The sequence below is a fragment of the Typopeltis vanoorti genome, chromosome 2, assembly GCF_054136105.1.
Source record: "Typopeltis vanoorti isolate ZY-2024b chromosome 2, IOZ_Tvanoo_1.0, whole genome shotgun sequence".
NCBI lineage: Eukaryota > Metazoa > Arthropoda > Arachnida > Uropygi > Thelyphonidae > Typopeltis > Typopeltis vanoorti.
This window is the reverse complement of record NC_143550.1, coordinates 140,488,842-140,509,725: the sequence shown is the minus strand read 5'-3', so window position 1 is coordinate 140,509,725 and position 20,884 is coordinate 140,488,842. Positions and strand designations below refer to the sequence as shown.

General features: G+C 35.5%; 1 protein-coding gene across 2 annotated transcripts in view; it reads left to right on the top strand.

Annotated features, from left to right (window-relative positions):
- The window catches only part of mop (tyrosine-protein phosphatase non-receptor type protein myopic), a 352,485-nt gene that overhangs the window by 224,564 nt on the left and 107,037 nt on the right, over positions 1–20,884 (top strand). The gene's annotated exons all lie outside the window — the stretch shown is intronic.

Genomic DNA, 20,884 nt, shown 5'->3' with positions numbered 1-20,884 from the left:
TCCATAAGTTAAAATAGGTTTGAACACTGTCTTGTATACAGCTAATTTAGTGTTCCGACTAATTTCTCTCTTATTCCATATGAATTTATTCAATTGACTTCCCACAATGCCAGCTTTGCTGATTCTGTTGTCTATTTCTATATTTAATTTACCATCTTCAGTAAAAATCGTGCCTAAGTAGCTGAAATATTTCACTTGTTCCACAGGTTCTCCATTCACAACACAGTTGACATTTTCAATAATTCTGCTTATTGTCTTTGTCTTTTTATTGCTGACCTTCATACCATATCTATTACAACAGCTATTCAATTTAGTCAGCGAATCTATGTGGATGATGTCAGTTCAATGTGGAAAAGTGTAAAGTCATGCATTTTGGGATTAAAAGATTACCAGCTGTGTACTACATCGATGGAAAGGTACTCCAAGAGATTGATGAGGCTAGGGACTTAGGGGTATTGGTAGATAGGGAGATGAAGTTCAGAGGACACATTGCTAAGGTGTCCAAGATTGCACATAGGATTACTTGGTTGTTGAGGAACACACTGACATCCAGAGATAAAGAGGTTATTATTCCCCTTTATAAAGCATTGATACTTCCACATTTGGATTACTGTGCTCAGGTCTGGTCACCTGGATTCCTTGGAGATGAGGAGGCTGTGGAGAGGGTTCAGAGAAGAGTGACCAAGTTGGTGAGTGATATAAAAAATGCTCCCTACATTGATAGATTGAGAGCTTGTGGATTGCAGAGATTGGTTGATAGGCGAAGAAGAGGGGATATGATAGAAACATTCAAATTACTAAAAGGTTTTTATAGGATTGATGCAGGGGAAATGTTTCAGCTGTGTGAAAGTGATGGAAGAACAAGAGGTCATCTCTGGAAATTAAAGAAGAGTGTGGTTAACAAAGGTGTCAGAACAAGGTTTTTTGCCTGGAGGGTGGTGAATGAGTGGAATTCATTGCCTGACTTAGTTGTGAGCTCTTCGTCTGTAAATGAATTCAAGAAGAGATATGACAGATATTGTTTTGCTAGTTTGGGTCTCCCGCGATGAGTCTACTGACTCCATGGAGATACCCGTAATAATAATAATAATAATAATCTTGCAGACTTGTAGCGGATTTATTTAGAAGTATAACATCATCCACATAAAGCAAAGAGCTGACATTAACATATCCAATTTTGATATCATGTTTAATATCACTTTTTTGTTTAGCTAATCTTTCCTCACCCATTCCGTTTAAATGACCATACCACCTGAGATTAGCTCTCTTAACGCATTCCTGAATGCTGACAATGTCAAGTTCTTTCTTAATATCCTCATTTTTAATATGATATTGCCATCGATACCATCTGTTTATGCCCCTAATCTTTCTCAGGACTCTCATATCTGCAGTCTCTAGTCAAGTGTTTACTTCTGACCCAGCTCTCAGATCCATAAGTTAAAACTGGTTTGAACACTGTCTTGTATACAGCTAATTTAGTGTTCCAACTAATATCTCTCTTATTCCATATGAATTTATTCATTTGACTTCCTACCATACCAGCTTTGTTGATTCTATTGATTCTGTTGTCTATTTCCATATTTAATTTACCATCTTCACTAAAATTCTGTGCCTAAGTAGCTGAAATGTTTTACTTGTTCTATAGGTTCTCCATTCAGAATGCAGTTAACATTTTCAATGATTCTGCATATTTTCATTGTCTTTGTCTTGTTATTGCTGACCTTCATACAATTTTCTTCCACAATTCTTCTCAACTGTTTCACAAGTATACTTGCGTAAATCTTACCAGGAACACTCAGTAGGGATATACCTCTGTAATTCTCACATTCAGTTTTATTTTCCTTTTTATATATGGGATACTATGAGAGCTCTATCCCCAATCATCAGAAATTCGTCTCTCCGTCCAGCCCTTCTGAACTATGCAGTGCAGCCACTGTAGGACTTTTATACCTGCATACTTGAGCATTTCTGGTCGAATAACATCTATTCCTGCTGCCTTTCCACATTTCAAGACTTCGATGGCTTTTCCTACTTCAAGTATAGATATGTATTTCTGACTGTATGCCTGTTGAGTGTTTTTTACCACTTTGCTATCACTGCTTGTTTCATTTAGCAATTTTTGGAAATAATTACTCCATACTTCAAGGATATCTTTTTCTCCAGTTTTCATGTCACCTTTATCATCTCTAATTCCTTTTACAACACTCTTTCCTCTATTTCTGAGCTTTTTCAACAACCTTCAGGATATTTTGCCACCTTCTTGATATTTATTTTCTATGTTCTTACCAAAGTCTTCCCATGACTTTTGATTAGCTAGTTTTACAGTGTTCAGCTTTCATACATTTGTCTCTGTATTCTCTAAGAGCACAAGCTGACTTATATGCCAGGAACTTTTGATATGTTTTCTTCTTTAACTTCCTGTGTCCACCAGGGAGTTCTGATTTTTCTATCATTGCAGATAACCTCACCACCTGTCTCTTTGAAGAAGAAAGGCTTGTCACTGAATCTCCAAGGTTTGGCTTCTGTTCTCAAACTCTTTCATTTTTTCTTCAATAATCTTTGTGTATTTTAGTCTACAGTTCACATCTGAGAGCTGCTCAAGTTTAATTCGCTTTAAAACTTTCTTACATGTTATTTTCTTCAAAATGAAATTCAATTTTATCCAGCTTAAGACTAAATAGTGAACACTTGCAATTTCAAATCCTCTGTACACTCTGGTGTCCTGCACCAGGGAGAAAACATCACTATTGACAATGACAATAACATAGTCAATGAGACTTTTCTTATTCCTTGCCTCTTCTCTCCATGTGAATTTGTGCACATGTTTATGTTGGAACTTGGTGTTAGTAATAACCAGTCCATGTCCTGAGCAGAAATCCAACAGGTATTTGCCATTATTATTAGCTTTGCTCTTTTCTCCAAATTTTCCCAACATATTTCTGTATGGCTGACCATCATTTCCTTCTCTGCTATTTAGATTCCCAACAAGGACCAACTTTTCTTTTTTCATTGTGTCAGTTGCTTTCTCTAAAGCCTCAAAAAATTCCTCCACTTCTACCTTAGTAGAATCTTCTGTGGGACCATAAGCACAAATAAGTCTCATTATCCAGTTCCCCATTCTCATATTTGGCCTCATTACTCTACTTGCTATTCAAGAAGATTAGCCTCGTATTTTGTGTTGAAACTGTGTCTACTCCTTCTTTTCCTTAATTGTCATTGCCTGAATATAACATTTGGTATTTATTGCTCAGAAAGATCTCACCAGTTTTTATCTTTTTTTGTTTCAGTCACCCCTATTATGTCGATCTGGTACTTATCTAATTCCTCAGCCAGCTCCATTGCTTTGCCATTCAGACTTTTTGTGTTGATAGTACCGATCTTTAACTCTGGTTGTTGCTGTTTGTCCTGGTTCCCTGGCAAAAACAACGAGGCCTTGTTTAACCAGGCGACATCCCAGCCAGCATGAAACTCTGTCATGTTGTACTTTCAATTTTGTATTTTGGTTTGAGCCAATAAGAATACAACTTGGTCGGCTATATCCCAAATTGCCAGCCCATTCTCGTTTTTTCAGTATCCAGGTAGATACTTAACAGAGTGTACCACAAAAGGTTGAGGATTGGGCATTAGGTCAGAAGCCCTAGTCGGTTCTCTGCATCACTTTAAAGGCTATGTGGAGGGCTCCTCTGAGTTATACAGCTTTGACCCTTCTGTAAATCAACTTTTAGACTGTTGTAAAAACCAGCGTGATATTTGGGAATTCTGTTATTGTTGAACAAGAACAGAATTCCCAAAACAGAGGTTGCTATTCTTCTTTTTCAAAATTTTATAAGTGGCTTCCAAGGTTTCCTTGTTTTACTAGCTTTAACATTAACTGATTTATAATTGTCTTGTTTCTAATAATAATTTAGTTTAATCCTTTACCCAAGTGTAGGTAAGGTGGTACACCTTTTGGCAACTTGTATAAGTAAATATGACCTCTCCATTGCTTCTGCCTTAGTTCCACCACTTCTGGGTCTGTCTCCCACTTATGAGACCTCAATAAAGGTCGAAACCGGTCGGTAGTGGCCCTTCCCTTAATGCATAACTTTATCATGTCTGCAAGGAGATGTGCTTTGCATTATGGGAGATACTGAAACAAGGAGTGATGAGAGCTTGGTCCACCTTTCGTGTGAGTTGGCTCAGTCCTGAACTACTTCAGGCACAAACTTTATTTGCCTACACTTGGGTAAAGGATTAAACTAAATTTATTATAGTCTAACCAAGTGGAAAATAAACTTCCAGCAAAAATGTCTTGTCTCAGCGATGTTTTATAAAAGTCTAAATGCTGCTCTTCTACTTTAAAGATCGAGTATCATTGAAGTTGAACTTCATTTTATCAGTATTTTCATAAATTTCATACAAGTGTGTCAGGCCAAAATTTTCAGGTTGTAGAAGTTGTCCTGATTCATCTCTATCACCTTGAAAGCGTTTCCTGTGTTTTTGGAAGTTCTAGCTAATGTAACATATTGTAATGGGACATATACAGTACTAGACTTTAGTGATCTTTTATTATTTTTCTCTATTAATGAGTGTGCACAGTCGCCCTCATTTTGCGTACGACCTAAAGAAATTTTTGTGTAATGGTTTTGATTTCGAAAGTTGCCACAGCATATAAATAGGCAGCTATAATCAGTTTGTTTCTCTGTTTTTCCCCACAGCTGTCTGAATTAAAGGGATTGGCAAACAACTGCTTTCTCTTCTAAATATTGTTGTAGGCAGGTATTTCAGTGGAACCTTTTCCACCTTGATCACACAAAACAAAACTATAAACTCATGTATTTAGGCTTATGTGCTGGTTTACACTCATACTGAAAGGTAATGGAACTAACAAGCACAAAAAACAGCAGGATTAATTGTTTCAATATTTAGTCTAATTTGGTACCTAATATTTTACTATATGCAATATTGAATATATACAAAAATAATGAAATAAAAATAAATGAAAGCTCAGGACATGGACTGGTTATTACTAACACCATGTTCCAACATAAAAATGTGCACAAATTCACATGGAGAGAAGAGGCTAGGAATAAGAAAAGTCTCATTGACTATATTATTGTTGATAGTGATGTTTTCTCCCTGGTGCAGGACACCAGAGTGTACAGAGGATTTGAAATTGGAAGTGATCACTATTTAGTCTTGAGCAGGATAAAATTGAATTTCATATTGAAAAGAATAACATGTAAGAAAGTTTTAAAGCGAATAAAAGTTGAGCAGCTCTCAGATGTGAACTGTAGGCTAAAATACACAAAGATTATTGAAGGGGAAAAAAAAAGAAAAAAAAAATGAAAGAGTTTGAAAACAGGAATCAAACCTTGGAGATTCAGTGGCAAACTCTGAAGAAAACATTGATTGATTCTGCCAGAGAGGCATGTGGTGAGGTTATCTGTAATGATAAAAAAATCAGAATTCCCTGGTGGACACAGGAAGTTAAAGAGGCAGTGAAGGAAAAGAAGAAAGCATACCAAAAGTTCCTGTCAAATAAGTCAGCTTGTGCTCTTAGAGAATATAGAGACAAATGCAAGAATGCTAAACACTGTGTAAAACTAGCTAAACAAAAGTCATGGGAGGACTTTGGCAAGAATATAGAAAATAAATATCAAGAAGGTGGCAAAATATTCTGGAGGTTGTTGAAGAAGCTTAAGAATGGAGGAAAGAGTGCTGTAAAAGGAATTAGAGATGATAAAGGTGACATGAAAACGGGAGAAAAAGATATCCTTGAAGTATGGAGTAATTACTTTGAAAAACTGCTAAATGAAACAAGCAGTGATGACAGCACAGTGGTAAAAAACACTGACCAGGCATGCAGTCAGGAATACATATCCATACTAGAAGTAGAAAAAGCCATCAAAGGCTTGAAATGTGGTAAGGCAACAGGAGTAGATGATATTCGACCAGAAATGCTGAAGTATGGTGGTATAAGAGTCTTACAGTGGCTGCACTGCATAGTTCAGAAAGCCTGGACAGAGGGACGAATTCCCGATGATTGGAGTAGAGCTCTCATAGTACCCATATATAAAAAGGGAAATAAAACTGCATGTGAGAATTACAGAGGTATTTCCCTACTGAGTGTTCCTGGCAAGATCTATGCAAGTATACTTGAGAAACGGTTGAGAAGATGTGGAAGAAAAGCTTGGTGAAGAACAAGCTGGATTCAGGCCAAATAGAGGCTGTCAGGATCAGATCTTCACTTTACGACAAATAGTCGAGAAAGCATGGGAATATAACAAAGATCTGTATTTAAGTTTTGTCGATCTGGAAAAGGCATATGACAAGGTGCCAAGAGAGAAGCTATTCAATATTCTACTGTTATAAGGTGTCAATGGGGCATTATATCAAGCAATACTTAGTCTTTATTTGAGTTGTAAGTCAGCAGTTAGAATTGAAGGAAGTACAGGAAGATGGTTTAATGTTAAATCTGGTGTGAGACAATTATGTACATTATATCCTCTGTTATTCATTATCTATATGGATCACATTATGAAGGAAAGTGGTATTAAACATGATATCAAAATTGGAGATGTTAATGTCAGCTCTTTGCTTTATGCAGATGATGTTATACTTCTAAATAAATCTGCTACAAGTCTGCAAGATTCTCTGACTAAATTGAATAACTCTTGTAATAGATATGGTATGAAGGTCAGCAATAAAAAGACAAAGACAATGAAAATAGGCAGAATCATTGAAAATGTCAGCTGTGTTGTGAATGGAGAACCTGTGGAACAAGTAAAACATTTCAGCTATTTAGGCAGGATGTTTACTGAAGATGGTAAATTAAATATAGAAATAGACAACAGAATCAGCAAAGCTGGTATGGTGGGAAGTCAATTGAATAAATTCATATGGAATAAGAGAGAAATCAGTTGGAACACTAAATTAGCTGTGTACAAGACAGTGTTCAAACCAGTTTTAACTTATGGATCTGAGAGCTGGGTCAGAAGTAAAACACTTGACCAAAGACTAGAGACCACGGATATGAGAGTCCTGAGAAAGATTATAGGCATGAACAGATGGCATCAATGGCAATATAATATTAAAAACGAGGATATTAGGAAAGAACTTGACATTGTCAGCATCCAGGAATGCGTTAGCAGAGCTAATCTTAGGTGGTATGGTCAGTTAAACAGAATGGGTGAGGAAAGATTAGCAAAACAAGTGTTCTCTGCCAGGTTGGCAGCAAAACGACTCAGAGGAAGACCAAGATATAGGTGGATTGATACGGTACAAAATGCTTTTGACGATAGAAATATAAGATCTGATAATGTTGGAGTCTTGACAAGTAACAGACTGATTTGGAGGAAAATTGTAGATAGGAAATTAATAATGATGTAATATTTTTCATGTAGTACTATCATATCTTGTACACCCCTTGAGGGTATATGGCAGGAATTTGATGATGATTTTTGAAAAACAATCTGTAAATCAAGGAGTAAGACAAAAAAGCAGTCTGTCTCCAACACTTTTCAATATTTACATTAATGAAATATTAATACAATTGAACACCTTAAACAGTCCAGGTATAGAAATTTCCCAGAATAACAAAATACATATGCTATTATTTGCAGATGATCAGGTAATAATAACAGATAAGGAAACAATTTACAAAGAGCAATATATAATTTAAATATTATTTATAGTAGAATAGTTTGGAATGAAAATCCCATAGATAAAACTGAAACAATGGCATTTGTGGACAAACTCCAGTTAAAAGTAAAATAGTTATTAATAATAAAACAGATGAATACTTTCAGTTATCTTGGATGTGAAATATCATATAAAGAAGAAAAAGACAAATTAAAAACTTCAAAATTTTTACAGGTTATAGGCCTGATAAATAGAACACTCAATCCAAATATAGTACAAAAAGAAACAAACACATTTAAAATATATAATACTCTAGCAGTACGCACATTACTGTATGACAATGAAATTTGGGCAATAAACAAACAAGATAAACAAAGAATAAAAACAAGTGTAATGAGAAGAACTGCAAAATACACATTATTAGACTAAAAAAGAATGAAGGCATTTTAAAAGAACTAAAAACAAAATCAATCGAAGAAAAACTAAACAATTATAAACAAAAATGGACAGAACATGTAAACCAAATGGCCAACACCCGATATCCTAAACAAATACTGAAATATAAGCCAATTGGAAAGAGGAGGGTAGACCTCAAAAAGGAATATTGGGTGGATAATGAGACCGGAACAGCCCAATGTGGTCTATAAGATATATCCATATACCCATAATTATATTATATACCCATATTATTATATATATTATTATTATATACATATTATTATATATATATATATAGATATATAGATATTATATACCCATAATCTATACCCATAATTAGCATTATGATGATGAATATTTAGTCTCTGTCATAGAGAACATCTTCAGGAATACAATATTAAATGAAATTTAGTAGAGATTTCCGACCATGTGCTTCAAACTATTTGAATTTAAACTTTTGATAGAAACAGTTTGAACTTTTGGATTGCACTGTTGGAATGCGATCATGCTGTCATCCAGACACACCCCTTACAGAGGTCATTCAATACATGCCAAAAGACACCTTTTGTTTAAAACTTCCTTTAGATTTTTTAGTTATTGAAAAATAATTTATGGAATCTACCTGCACTTATCTGTGATAGTACAGCAACAAAAATATAAATTAAGAAAAAAAGGTAATCAGAATTTTTTTTAAAAAATGCCACATACACCTAAAGACTTTGCACACCACACTTTGGGAAACACTGATCTAGAGATAAATGTCAGTCCAAGAATGCAGAGAAAGGGAGAGAGATATCTTGGGTGATGAGCTGAGTATTACCATATTTATCATGAGAGTTGAATTAAGTCAAAAGACTTAATTGGTGAGAACTAACATTTACAATTCTGGCTGTAAAAGATCTCGAAGCCTGGATTGTTTGAACAGCACAGATTTTGTCAGATGAATAGGAAAATGGAGGATTATATTATCATTGGCAAAACTATTGGATAGGGTTTGAGATCAGTGAAAGGTCATTTATATATAGGAAAAGAAGGTAGAGGATAATACAGAATCCTTGAGGTACTCCTACATTGGTAAAAAAAAATTGGAACAAGAAGAAAGTCATCTGCCCTTACAGGCTTTCTTACTGGTCATTCACTAATGACCAGTGAGAAAACTAAAAGGGTGGAAGGCAGGCTATGTGATAATTTACTGAGCAGCTGTCTGACTTTTCGGATGTTATGGAAATGTCAAGGCAACAGCATTTTCTGCAAACCTTTCTATGAATTGCCCTAGAGGCAGGTACATAAGCAGTAAAAACAAAGAGATCACTTATGTATCTTGCATTATGGAATCCATACATTTGGGCCTTAACTAGTGGATCTTCAAGACCTTGTTGTTTTAAAGAAGTAAAGACAGTGAGTTTGATGATAAACATTTATCTTCCTTGTTTGGAACTAGCTGAATGAATTTGCTTCTATGCTGTAGAGTAGACACTAAGCATAAAGGAGTTATAGAAATGATATAAGGCATGTGTTAGTTATGGAGTGCAGTTTTTAAGTACAAATGGGGAGCTACATACCAAGACTTCTGGCTCTGAAGCTCCCCATTTGTACTTATTGTTTCATTCACACTTCTGTTTTTCGCTCACTAATTCTTCTACTCATGATTAAAGGTTAGGAAAATAATTTAAAATAAAAAAGTAAGGAAACCAATTGCACGAGATATGATCAGTAAAATGCTATGTAATTAGCAGCAGACGACATAAATTTTGGTGGTAAATTTGGAACATAGTGTACATGGAAATAGTGTAGTATGCCATTAAAAATAACTTTGTAAAATGTTTCAAATCGGTAACTAAATTATTTCATCCTGGTGAGTGATATATATTTTAAAATAGTTAGCCATAAAAAATGTATAGGTCGAAAATTTTTAAAATCTGTTATGTCGTTTTTTTTTCTCTATATTTTTTTTGTTATCCTTAATATAAATTTTTCCTTTCAACAAGACCTAGCCCCTCCAATTACAACAAACTTTGACTCTCAACTCACTTCTTGTGCACTCACTCTCATAGGGAAAGCTAATCTGTGTCACAGGTCGATTTCTAAAACTTTGTCACGTTTTCATTCTAACTACTAAAGGTTATTCCTAAATTAAGAACGAATCCTTTATAATTTCTATCTGGGGCAGCCTCCTTTTCAGATATTGACGAATTTATTTTTTAAAGCTGTGCCAACCAATATTCTAGGATAGAAGGGACTCTTATTCAGAGAGAGACCTTCCCAGAACTTTATGCTCATACTCATTAAACAAACATTCAACTATGGCTATGTAAAACTCAGCTTGCAGTCGTGACCTCTAATCTAACACAATATACTTTCTATTCCCTCCTGCTTAGGTTCGAGTTTATGATTTTTTTTGTAGTTTGATTTCATATTCAGGCAAGGCTCAGGTATAAGAAACAAAACATGTTTATTGTGACCTTAAACATTTACAATTTTTAAATATCACACACTCAATTAATTCAATATCATACTAAAGCAAACTAGGAGAAACAAGTAAACCCTATGGCATATGAGCAATAACACTTTCCCTTAAGATAAACATAAATACACATAATATAAATACTATGAACTTCTAATTAATTCTGTCTACAATCTTAGTCTCACACATTAAAATTTGTCACATTCATCTATGTGACAAATTTTCTAATTTTCCAGACAACTTGTCTAATGGAAATCTGTCTATATAAGATTTAGATGATCACTTAAAGTTCTCTAATAATCTGTCCACATTAGACCAGTGCATAACGATTTTCTTTCCTTTAACATAAATGGGAAGTAGATAACAAAGTTCTGTACTTTACCATTTCTTGGCCAGAATACTGGTCCATTAGATCCGTTCACTTTTGTTGAACTCGGTTCGGTACTTCTATCAGATCATGTCCACGTGGAGGGTCACAGTAGTCGTCTGATTAGGCTTTACTCTGCACCCAACATCGTGTCTCCGTCTATCTGGATCTGCTGCCGATCATTCTCATCTGTTCTGCCAGTTTGCAAGGAAATGCTCCGCTGCTTCCTTCCGATGGGACACTTAGCGAAAGCTCGAAACTATAAGATGCCGACATCTCACATTTGGCACTGTTCGGAATCTATCAAGCTTCCAAAGGGAAGGGCTCACTCCGACATCGTCGGCCCACGTTGAATCGATCAGGAACAAGCAGACTCAAAGGAGACGGAAAAAAAGCCTCGTGAAACCGCGCAAATCCCCTTTTATTCTCCCTTCCTTGCATCCTCTTTTCCGCTGTCTTTTTTCACACCCACTTGTCTCAGTGCCCCTTGGCTGATCCTTTATGCTCCTTCTCCTCTTCGAGTGCTCTATTCCAGGAAAGCGAGCTAGAGTCGCCTTCCACGTAAGCCCTTGCTTCAAGCCTTATGCTCAAGCAGGACGGCTTGCACGCAACCTTTGGACTATTGTTTACAACCTTACTTAGCCATTCACTGTATACAGAATGCCTTAATATAACTATAATTAACACACAAATCCTCTACATGATTTTTGGATAGACAACATTGAATCTTATAAATCTACATAAAGAGATACATTTATTCTTACCTACAGTAAATAATTTCCTTATCTTCTGCTGGAGAACAAGTTTCTCCTTCAGTTGTTATATTAAACTTGTTAGATCCTAAATGAATAGTTTCTTTATAAAAGTTCTTCATTCGGGATCTAACACTGTAACATTTATTTATAAGATGCATGTAGGTGTACTAATCGAATTTTGGTATTGAAAAAAAATGACGCACTGACCGAAAACGCACTAGTTGGGGCGCATTAATCGAGGGATTGCTGTATTTCCCTTTTTATAGAGAGGGTACTGTGAGAACTCTGCTCCAATCATCTGGAATTTGACTCTCTGAACAGGCATTCTGATTTATACAATGCAGCCACTGTAAAACTTTTATACCTCCATATTTGAGCATTTCTGGTCGAATTTCATCTACTCCAGCTACCTTTCTGCATTTCTGGTTTTTGATTGCTTTTTCTACTTCATAAATGGGTTCGAATTTAGGTATGGACTTGTTTTTGAATGTAGTTGGGAACTAGAGGAACATTTTCTAAGCCTTTTCTTGACCGGTTCCAGAGTTAGTCGATCTCTAGCATGGGCAAGCGGGTTTTTCTCCCGTAAACTCAAGAAAATTGGCCGTTGAACCCACACTATTTTTAAACATTAAAAACATTGTGTTAGAGACCATGAGATGGCAACACTTCTTAGCTGTGTTCTTCACTGCATACCGATTAATCGTCGATAGCCTTTGGTGAGCTATTTCCGATTGGCTACCGGTGCATTAGCTGGTATTTTTTTTTTTTTTTTTCACTTCAAGTACGTATAAGTACTCCTGAATGTATTCCTGTTGGGAGTTTTCTACTACAGTGCTCTGACACTGCTTGTTTCATTTAGCAGTCTTTCAAAGTAATTACTACAAACATTTTGAAGAGCTTTAATCTTGGCACCTTGTCAATATGCCTTTTCCAGATCAACAAAACTTACAAATCCTTGTTATATTCCCAAGATTTCTCAACTATATGTCTTAAAGTGAAAATCTGATCCAGACAACCTCTATTTGACCTGAATCCAGCTTGTTTTTATTATTATTTACTATTATATTTACCATTTTCCAAAACAATTCTATATATCTGATAATCATTTCCTACTCTCCTGTTTAGATCTCCAATAACGACCAACAAACATCTAGAATATCTTTATCTTCAGTTTTTCGTGTCACCTTTATCATTTCTGATTCCTTTTACAGTATACTTTTTCCTCCATTTCTAAGCTTTTTCAGTAGCCTCCAGAATATTTTGCAACTTTCCTGATACATATTTTCTATGTTCTTAATAAAGCCTTCCCACGACTTTTCTTTAGCAAGTTTTACACATTGTTTCACTTTCTTACATTTTTCTCTGTATTCTCTAAGGGCACAAGCTAACTTATGTGCCAGAACTTACTGGACATTGGGTCAGAAGCCCTGGTTATTTCTCTGCATTCCTTAAAAAGGCTATGTGGAGGTCTCCCAGTTATACAGCTTTGACCCTTATGTTAAAGCATTCTGATGTGACTTGTACTGGATTTAGGAATTTAACATTATCATCATGAAGTAGTGAGCTTGAGTAGAACCTTCATAGCTCAGTCAGTATAGACAAAGCTCTTTGGTCAGAAAGACCTGGGTTCAATTCCCATCTGTGATGTGAGGAACCTTTATCAATGAAAGGTGAGTTAGTCAGTCTCATATGGAGGTGGGGTTTTTCCCCCCAGGAAACTCGGGTGTTTCATCTCCCAGAACAGGCAAACTGACCCCGTGAACTCACACGGATTACAGTTAGGAATGCTTAAGACCAGTCATAGGCCTGATTCATCAGCTATGTGCTGTTCCCAAGCCTGGATAAAATGGGGGGTTGAGATACTGCTATACATCCTCATAAAAAAGGGGATTCACAGCCGTTGTATCATCATATGCTAAATAAATGAATAAGTGAGCTTGAGTAAACAGCTTTCCTCTTTAGTACCTTATCTTTCTTGAGTGGTAGGTGAATTTCATCACTCACTGTGAGACCACTCCCTTGCTTATTGGAAACCTGAATGGATTGAAAATATTTGTCTCTTTAGTAGGATTCCAAGATTATCTAAGATTATATAACCTTAGTACATCCATGGTACTAGGGTATAATCGGTTTACATCTGATTGTGGGCAGGAATCACTAAAGTCTGATCTACAAAACACAAATCCTTATGTTCCCATGATTTCTCAACTACAGGAATACTTCGATTATTGCGATTCTTGATTTATCGCGGTTTATAATTTGATACCAAAATTTCAATTATTGCACTCCAAATTCGAATTATTGCGGACGCGAGATGTAGCCCACTACATATGCAACCAGTTCTAGTCTCCAGGTATCGCTGTCTTGTAGTGTTTTGTTTTTATCCGACGATGCCTTCTCACCACTTACCGGTAACTATCTTGCCCTTGCCTGAAGTACATGTGGATTTATTTCTCTTGTTATTTACTTCTCCAATGAATGCTAAAAGAAACAAGGATGATTTCAAGTCTACAGCTATCGACGAAACATAGAGTGATCAGCTTAGAAGATAAGTTGCATATGATAAATAAGTATGAAGCAGGCATAACCAAAGCCAAAATTGCAAGACAGTGCGGTCTAAATGAATCAACTGTTCGCCATATTTTAGACCACACTGCAAACTCTAGGGCTTCGATCTAGGTCTAAAAGAAATTGAAAAAGGTGATGTTCAGAACCTACTTCAGTCACATGATAAGGAGCTGGATGATGAAGACCTAATTAACCTCGAGAGAGAGAATGTGCTTAGGATGCTCAAATCGATGATAATGACAAACAAATTGACTTTGCACCGAAGGAATTTACCCTCAAAGAAATGGACGAAATGTTTAGAATTTCTGAAAATTTTAAAGAAAAAATCTTTAATGGCGACTCTAATCTCGAGCGATCACTGAAAGTTCGTCAGGAAATTGAAAATTCCATCTGTTGCTACCGAGTTTTATACTAAGAAAAAAGAAAGAAAAAATTTCACTAGACAACTCTACACCAATTTTTATCCAAGAAAGAATAATTGTATGTACTTCTTATATATAAATAAAGATTAAAGAATAATCTTGTTTTTCTAAATGAATCTTCATTTTTTACTTAACACGTTTAACACATTTCTTTTTTACTTGATATATAAAATTTAATTAATAGATTTGAAAAATCCTTGGCATTGATCACCCATTTTATACGCATTATTTATCCCGATTATTGCGGATTCGATTATTGCGGTATTTTTCGTGGCAACAATAACTGCGATAATCGAGGAAAAAACCTTTGCCCATGCAACTATGATTTTTTTCTATGTTTATTAATTTTATATATATTTATGGAATTTTTTTAGTTATTTTTGTACATAATCAAGAAACCTGCTCTAGAGACTAAACATGAATCTTTTCCAAATTACTCGTTTTAGGCCTCCAATAAACAGGGTGGTTGTTTCTCACCAAAAGACAATTAAAAAAATCAGTGGTTTGCTTGATAGTTTGTAATTGTTGGTTTAGTTTGCACTATTTATTTATAACATTTAGTTTGCATTACTTATACATGGCATTCAGTCATATTATTGTATTGTGCATTTCGTTTTTCATTTATTTTTGAAATAATGTTTACATGTTGAAAAGAAGTACTAATGAAGGTACAAAAAAGATGGAAATAATTCACTATGCAAATCATGAAAACAGGAAAAGTAATGTATAAGTTTTTTTGCCAAAATTTTATTTATTTTTTATATTTCTCTTGTAGCCCATGCAATAAAAGGTTGTAGATCTCTGGTTAGATATTTTAGACATGGGTCTAGATTATGTAGATATAGATAGCATTTTTTTCAAGTCATTTTAATTTAGAATGGTGGTCTTGTACTGGAGTTATCTATAACTTGCAAGCTAATATAATCTACAAACATCCATGAAGCTGGAGGGATTTAATATTGTCATCATATATAGGATGAAGATCAGAAGCATTATCCACCCACCTAACATTACCATATCTGTTCAATACCAAGCAGAGTTATGTTAGAAAGTGATGTTATTCGTAATTCACGGTAGATGTATAGCTAAAATATTAGACTATATAGGAGGGGGGGGCTGAAAAGGCCTGATAAACACCTAGAATAAAAATGATATTGAAGCAACTGATATAACCACAAGATATTAACTAAAGATAATAAGATTCAAACAGATATAAAGATGAGACTCCAAGCAGGTAATAAATCATATTTCTCACTTCAGCACCTCTCATCTAAAAATCTATCATATGAATCTAAAATAAATACTTCCAGAATGCTAATTAGACCAGTCATATGGTGCAGACCAGTCATATGTTAGTATCTACTTGGATACTGAACGAACGAGGATGGGCTGGCAATTTGGGATTTAGCCGACCAAATTGTATTTTTATTGGTTAAACCAAAAGAAAAAATGATGGTACAACATGACAAAATTTCATGTTGTGCCGGCTGGGGGCATCGCCCAGTTAAACAAGGCCCCCGTTGTTTTCACCAGTGAACCAGGGCGAACAGCAAAAAGTCAGCTACTGCAACAAATCTGAAAGCACACCCCAAACCAACATCGCTAGCTCCATTTCTTTGCCATTCAGGCTTCTTATGTTGATAGTACCAATTTTAACTCTGGCGATGTTGGTTTGGGGTGTGAGGAATTAGATAAGTACCAGATCGACATAATAGGGGTGACTGAAACAAAAAAGACAAACTGGTGAGATCTTTCTGAGCAATAAATACAAAATGTTATATTCAGGAAATGACAATCAAGGAAAAGAAGGAGTAGCCATAGTATTCAGCACAAAATACGAGGTTAATCTTCTTGAATTGCAGTCAGTCTCAAGTAGAGTAATGTAGCCAAATATGAGAATGGGGAACTGGACAATGAGACTTATTTGTGCCTATGGTCACACAGAAGGTTCTACTTAGGTAGAAGTGGAGGAATTTTTTGAGGCTTTAGAGAAAGGCATCTGACACATTGAAAAAGGAAAAGTTGGTCCTTGTTGGGGATCTAAATAGCAAATTAGGAAATGATTGTGAGCCATACAAAATTATTTTGGGAAAATTTGAAGAAAAGAGCAAAGCTAATAATAATGGCAAATACCTGTTGGATTTCTGCTCAGGACATGGACTGATTATTACTAACGCAAGTTCCAACATAAACATGTGCACAAATTCACATGGAGAGAAGAGGCTAGAAATAAGAAAAGTCTCATTGATTATGTTATTGTTAATAGTGATGTTTTCTCCCTGGTGCAGGACACCAGAATGTACAGAGAATTGGAAGTGATCACTATTTAGTCTTAAGCAGGATAAAATTGAATTTCATATTGAAAAGAATAACATGTAAAAAAGTTTTAAAATGAATGAAAGTTGAGCAGCTCTCAGATGTGAACTGTAGACTAAAATACACAAAGATTATTCAAGAAAAAATGAAAGAGCTTGAGAACAGGAATCAAACCTTGAAGAAAGCCCTGATTGATTCAGCTAGAGAGGCATGTGGTGTAGTTGTCTGCAAGGATAGAAAAATTAGAACTCCATGGTGGACACAGGAAGTTAAAGAGGCAGTGAAGGAAAAGAAGAAAGCATGTCAAAAGTTCCTGGCAAATAAGTCAGCTTGTGCTCTTAGAGATACAGAGGCAAATGCAAGAATGCTAAACACTGTGTAAAACTAGCTAAACAAAAGTCATGGGAGGACTTTGGCAAGAATATAGAAAATAAATATCAAGAAGGTGGCATAATATTCTGGAGGTTGTTGAAGAAACTTAGGAATGGAGGAAAGAGTGCTGTAAAAGGAGTTAGAGATGATAAAGGTGACATGAAAACGGGGAAAAAAGATATCCTTGAAGTATGGATTAATTACTTAGAAAAACTGCTAAATGAAACAAGCAGTGATGACAGCACAGTGGTAAAAAAACACTGACCGGGCATGCAGTCAGTAATACATATCCATACTTGAAGTAGAAAAAGCCATCAAAAGCTTGAAATGTGGAAAGGCAGCAGGAGTAGATGATATCCGACCAGAAATGCTGAAGTGTGGTGGTATAAAAGTCTTACAGTGGCTGCACTGCATAATTCAGAAAGCCTGGACAGAGGGACGAATTCCCGATGATTGGAGTAGGGCTCTCATAGTACCCATATATAAAAAGGGAAATAAAACTGAATGTGAGAATTACAGAGGTATTTCCCTACTGAGTGTTCCTGGCAAGATCTATGCAAGCGTACTTGAGAAACAGTTGAGAAGAATTATGGAAGAAAAGCTGGGTGAAGAACAAGCTGGATTCAGGCCAAATAGAGGCTGTCAGGATCAGATCTTCACTTTGCGACAAATAGTCGAGAAAGCATGGGAATATAACAAAGATCTGTATTTAATTTGTGTTGATTTGGAAAAGGCATATGACAAGGTGCCAAGAGAGAAGCTATTCAATACGCTGCAGTTATATGGTGTCAATGGGGCATTATATCAAGCAATACTTAGTCTTTATTTGAGTTGTAAGTCAGCAGTTAGAATTGAAGGAAGTACAGGAAGATGGTTTAATGTTAAATCTGTTGTGAGACATGGATGTACATTATCCCCTCTGTTATTCATTATCTATATGGATCATATTATGAAGAAAAGTGGTATTAAACACGATATCAAAATTGGAGATGTTAATGTCAGCTCCTTGCTTTATGCGGATGATGTTATACTTCTAAATAAATCCGCTAGAAGTCTGCGGGATTCTCTGACTAAATTGAATAACTCTTGTAATAGATATGGTATGAAGGTCAGCAATAAAAAGACAAAGACAATGAAAATAGGCAGAGTCATTGAAAATGTCAACTATGTTGTGAATGGAGAACCTGTGGAACAAGTAAAACATTTCAGCTATTTAGGCACGATTTTTAGTGAAGATGGTAAATTAAATAGCGAAATAGACAACAGAATCAACAAAGCTGGTATGTATGGTGCGGAGTCAGTTGAATAAATTCATATGGAATAAGAGAGAAATTAGTCGGAACACTAAATTAGCTGTATACAAGACAGTGTTCAAACCCGTTTTAACTTATGGATCTGAGAGCTGGGTCAGAAGTAAAACACTTGACCAAAGACTAGAGACCACAGATATGAGAGTCCTAAGAAAGATTATAGGCGTGAACAGATGGCAGCAATGGCAATATGATATTAAAAACGAGGATATTAGGAAAGAACTTGACATTGTCAGCATCCAGGAATGAGTTAGCAGAGCTAATCTCAGGTGGTATGGTCACTAAAACAGAATGGGCGAGGAAAGATTAGCAAAACAAGTGTTCTCTGCCGGGTTGACAGAAAAAAGACCCAGATATAGGTGGATTTATACTGTAAAATGTGCCTTAGACAATAGAAATATGAGATCTGATAATGTTGGAGTCTTGACAAGTAACAGACTGATTTGGAGGAAAATTGTAGATAGGAAGTTAGTAATGATGTAATTTTTTTCATGTAGTACTATCATATCCTGTACACCCTTTGAGGGTACATGGCAGGAATTTGATGATGATGATATGGTGCTGAGACTTGGAATATAACAAAAGCTGATGAAGATCAGTTACAACGCTTCGAAAACGAAATCTTAAGAAAAATATTTGGCCCTGTTAAAGATCCTGTGACAGATGAATGAAGAAGGGGAATAAATAAGAACTCTATGAACTTTATAAGAAGCTACTAATAATAAATGAAATCAGAGTCCCATCAGGTGGTTATGTTACCTGCAAAGAATGGAGGATAACAGGCTAGTGAGGAGAACCTTTTTACATCACCCGAATGGAAGGTCCTAGAGGAAGACCCCTGCAGATGGACGGATAACATTGAAGTGGACATGAAAGAGCTGAACCTGCGAAAGTGAAAGGTGTTGGCTAAGGATAGAAAAAAATGGAGAACTGTGTTTGCACTTAAGAACCTTAAAGGTTCGTGAAGCTTAAGAAGAAGATATAACCATAAGAAAGAACATATATGTTCTTTCTTGTGGTTATATCAGTTGCTTTAATATCATTTTCTAGGTGTTTATTAGAACTTTCCAGTTCCCCCTTCCCCTCATAGAATTGTAAAGGCTCCATTCTGCCAAGTTAAATAATGCATGTTAAGGACAGCGGTTTTTATTTTCTGCTGAAGCAGTAAATAATGAACATATTTTAGAAAAATATATCGCATTTTATCAACTAAAAATACTTCCTTCAGAATGCACAGAAAATGAAACAATATTTTTAGTATTCTGAGACATGTATGCATACAGGGGAAAATTCTCCATGCTTGTTATGCTTGTTGCATAAGCTTATTACTTGGGAAAGAAGTAATATTTATTTGTTAATAAATGCATGCATTTATAAGCATTCCATTTGGGCTTTTATTTTTGTTGACAGAAGATGTCTTAAGCTTGCACGGCAATAATTGGGCTTTGCGTTGTGTATCAAAGGCCGATGCTTGCTCGTCCAGTCAAAGCAACCTTGACTTGCACGGTTGTCAGAACTTCCAGGTCCTCCCTGCAGCACTGTGATTTCATGCGCTCATAGCCCTTTCCACTTCCTTCACGTCGTCTTAAACACAGGCCATACGCAATCAAAGGAGCTCTAGCTAGTGAGTTCAGCCAGCCTTTACAAGTGTGTGTGTGTGTGTGTGTTGCTTGGAAAAATTAAGTTACAACCAACTTTTTATGACGATGTTATTGACCAGTTCATAAAGAACCGTAGGGTAGAATTTGTATTCAAGTAGGTAAATTGAAAAAGATAGAATATCATTTGTAAAATAAATGTTGTATTTGATTGATTAAATGTACAAAAATTTCTAAATATATTGTTTTAAATGTTCAGTAATTCATTATTCCACTAATCAGACTTCAATCACACCTCTCACTCCCTGAATGATAACAAGAGCAAGCATGAATTTTAAGACCAGCATTCGCCCCTGTATGCATGCAACATCTTGATAGATATGCTGGTTTATTTTAACAGGTTTTGGAATCTCAAAAACATGAGATCTGATAATTATATATAGTGAAAAAAAAAAAAAAATTATATTATATAGCTCACATTCATAGCTATATTATAAATATATATGCCCATCTGCCTGCTGTTTCGTCCTTCATTTGTGGACAGCCATAGAAAATCTCAGACAATTTCTTAATATTTTTAAATGTTCATTAGATATGAAAAATTTCCTTGCTGTTTTGTGTTTATAATTTTTTTAAACTTCTAAAATTAAT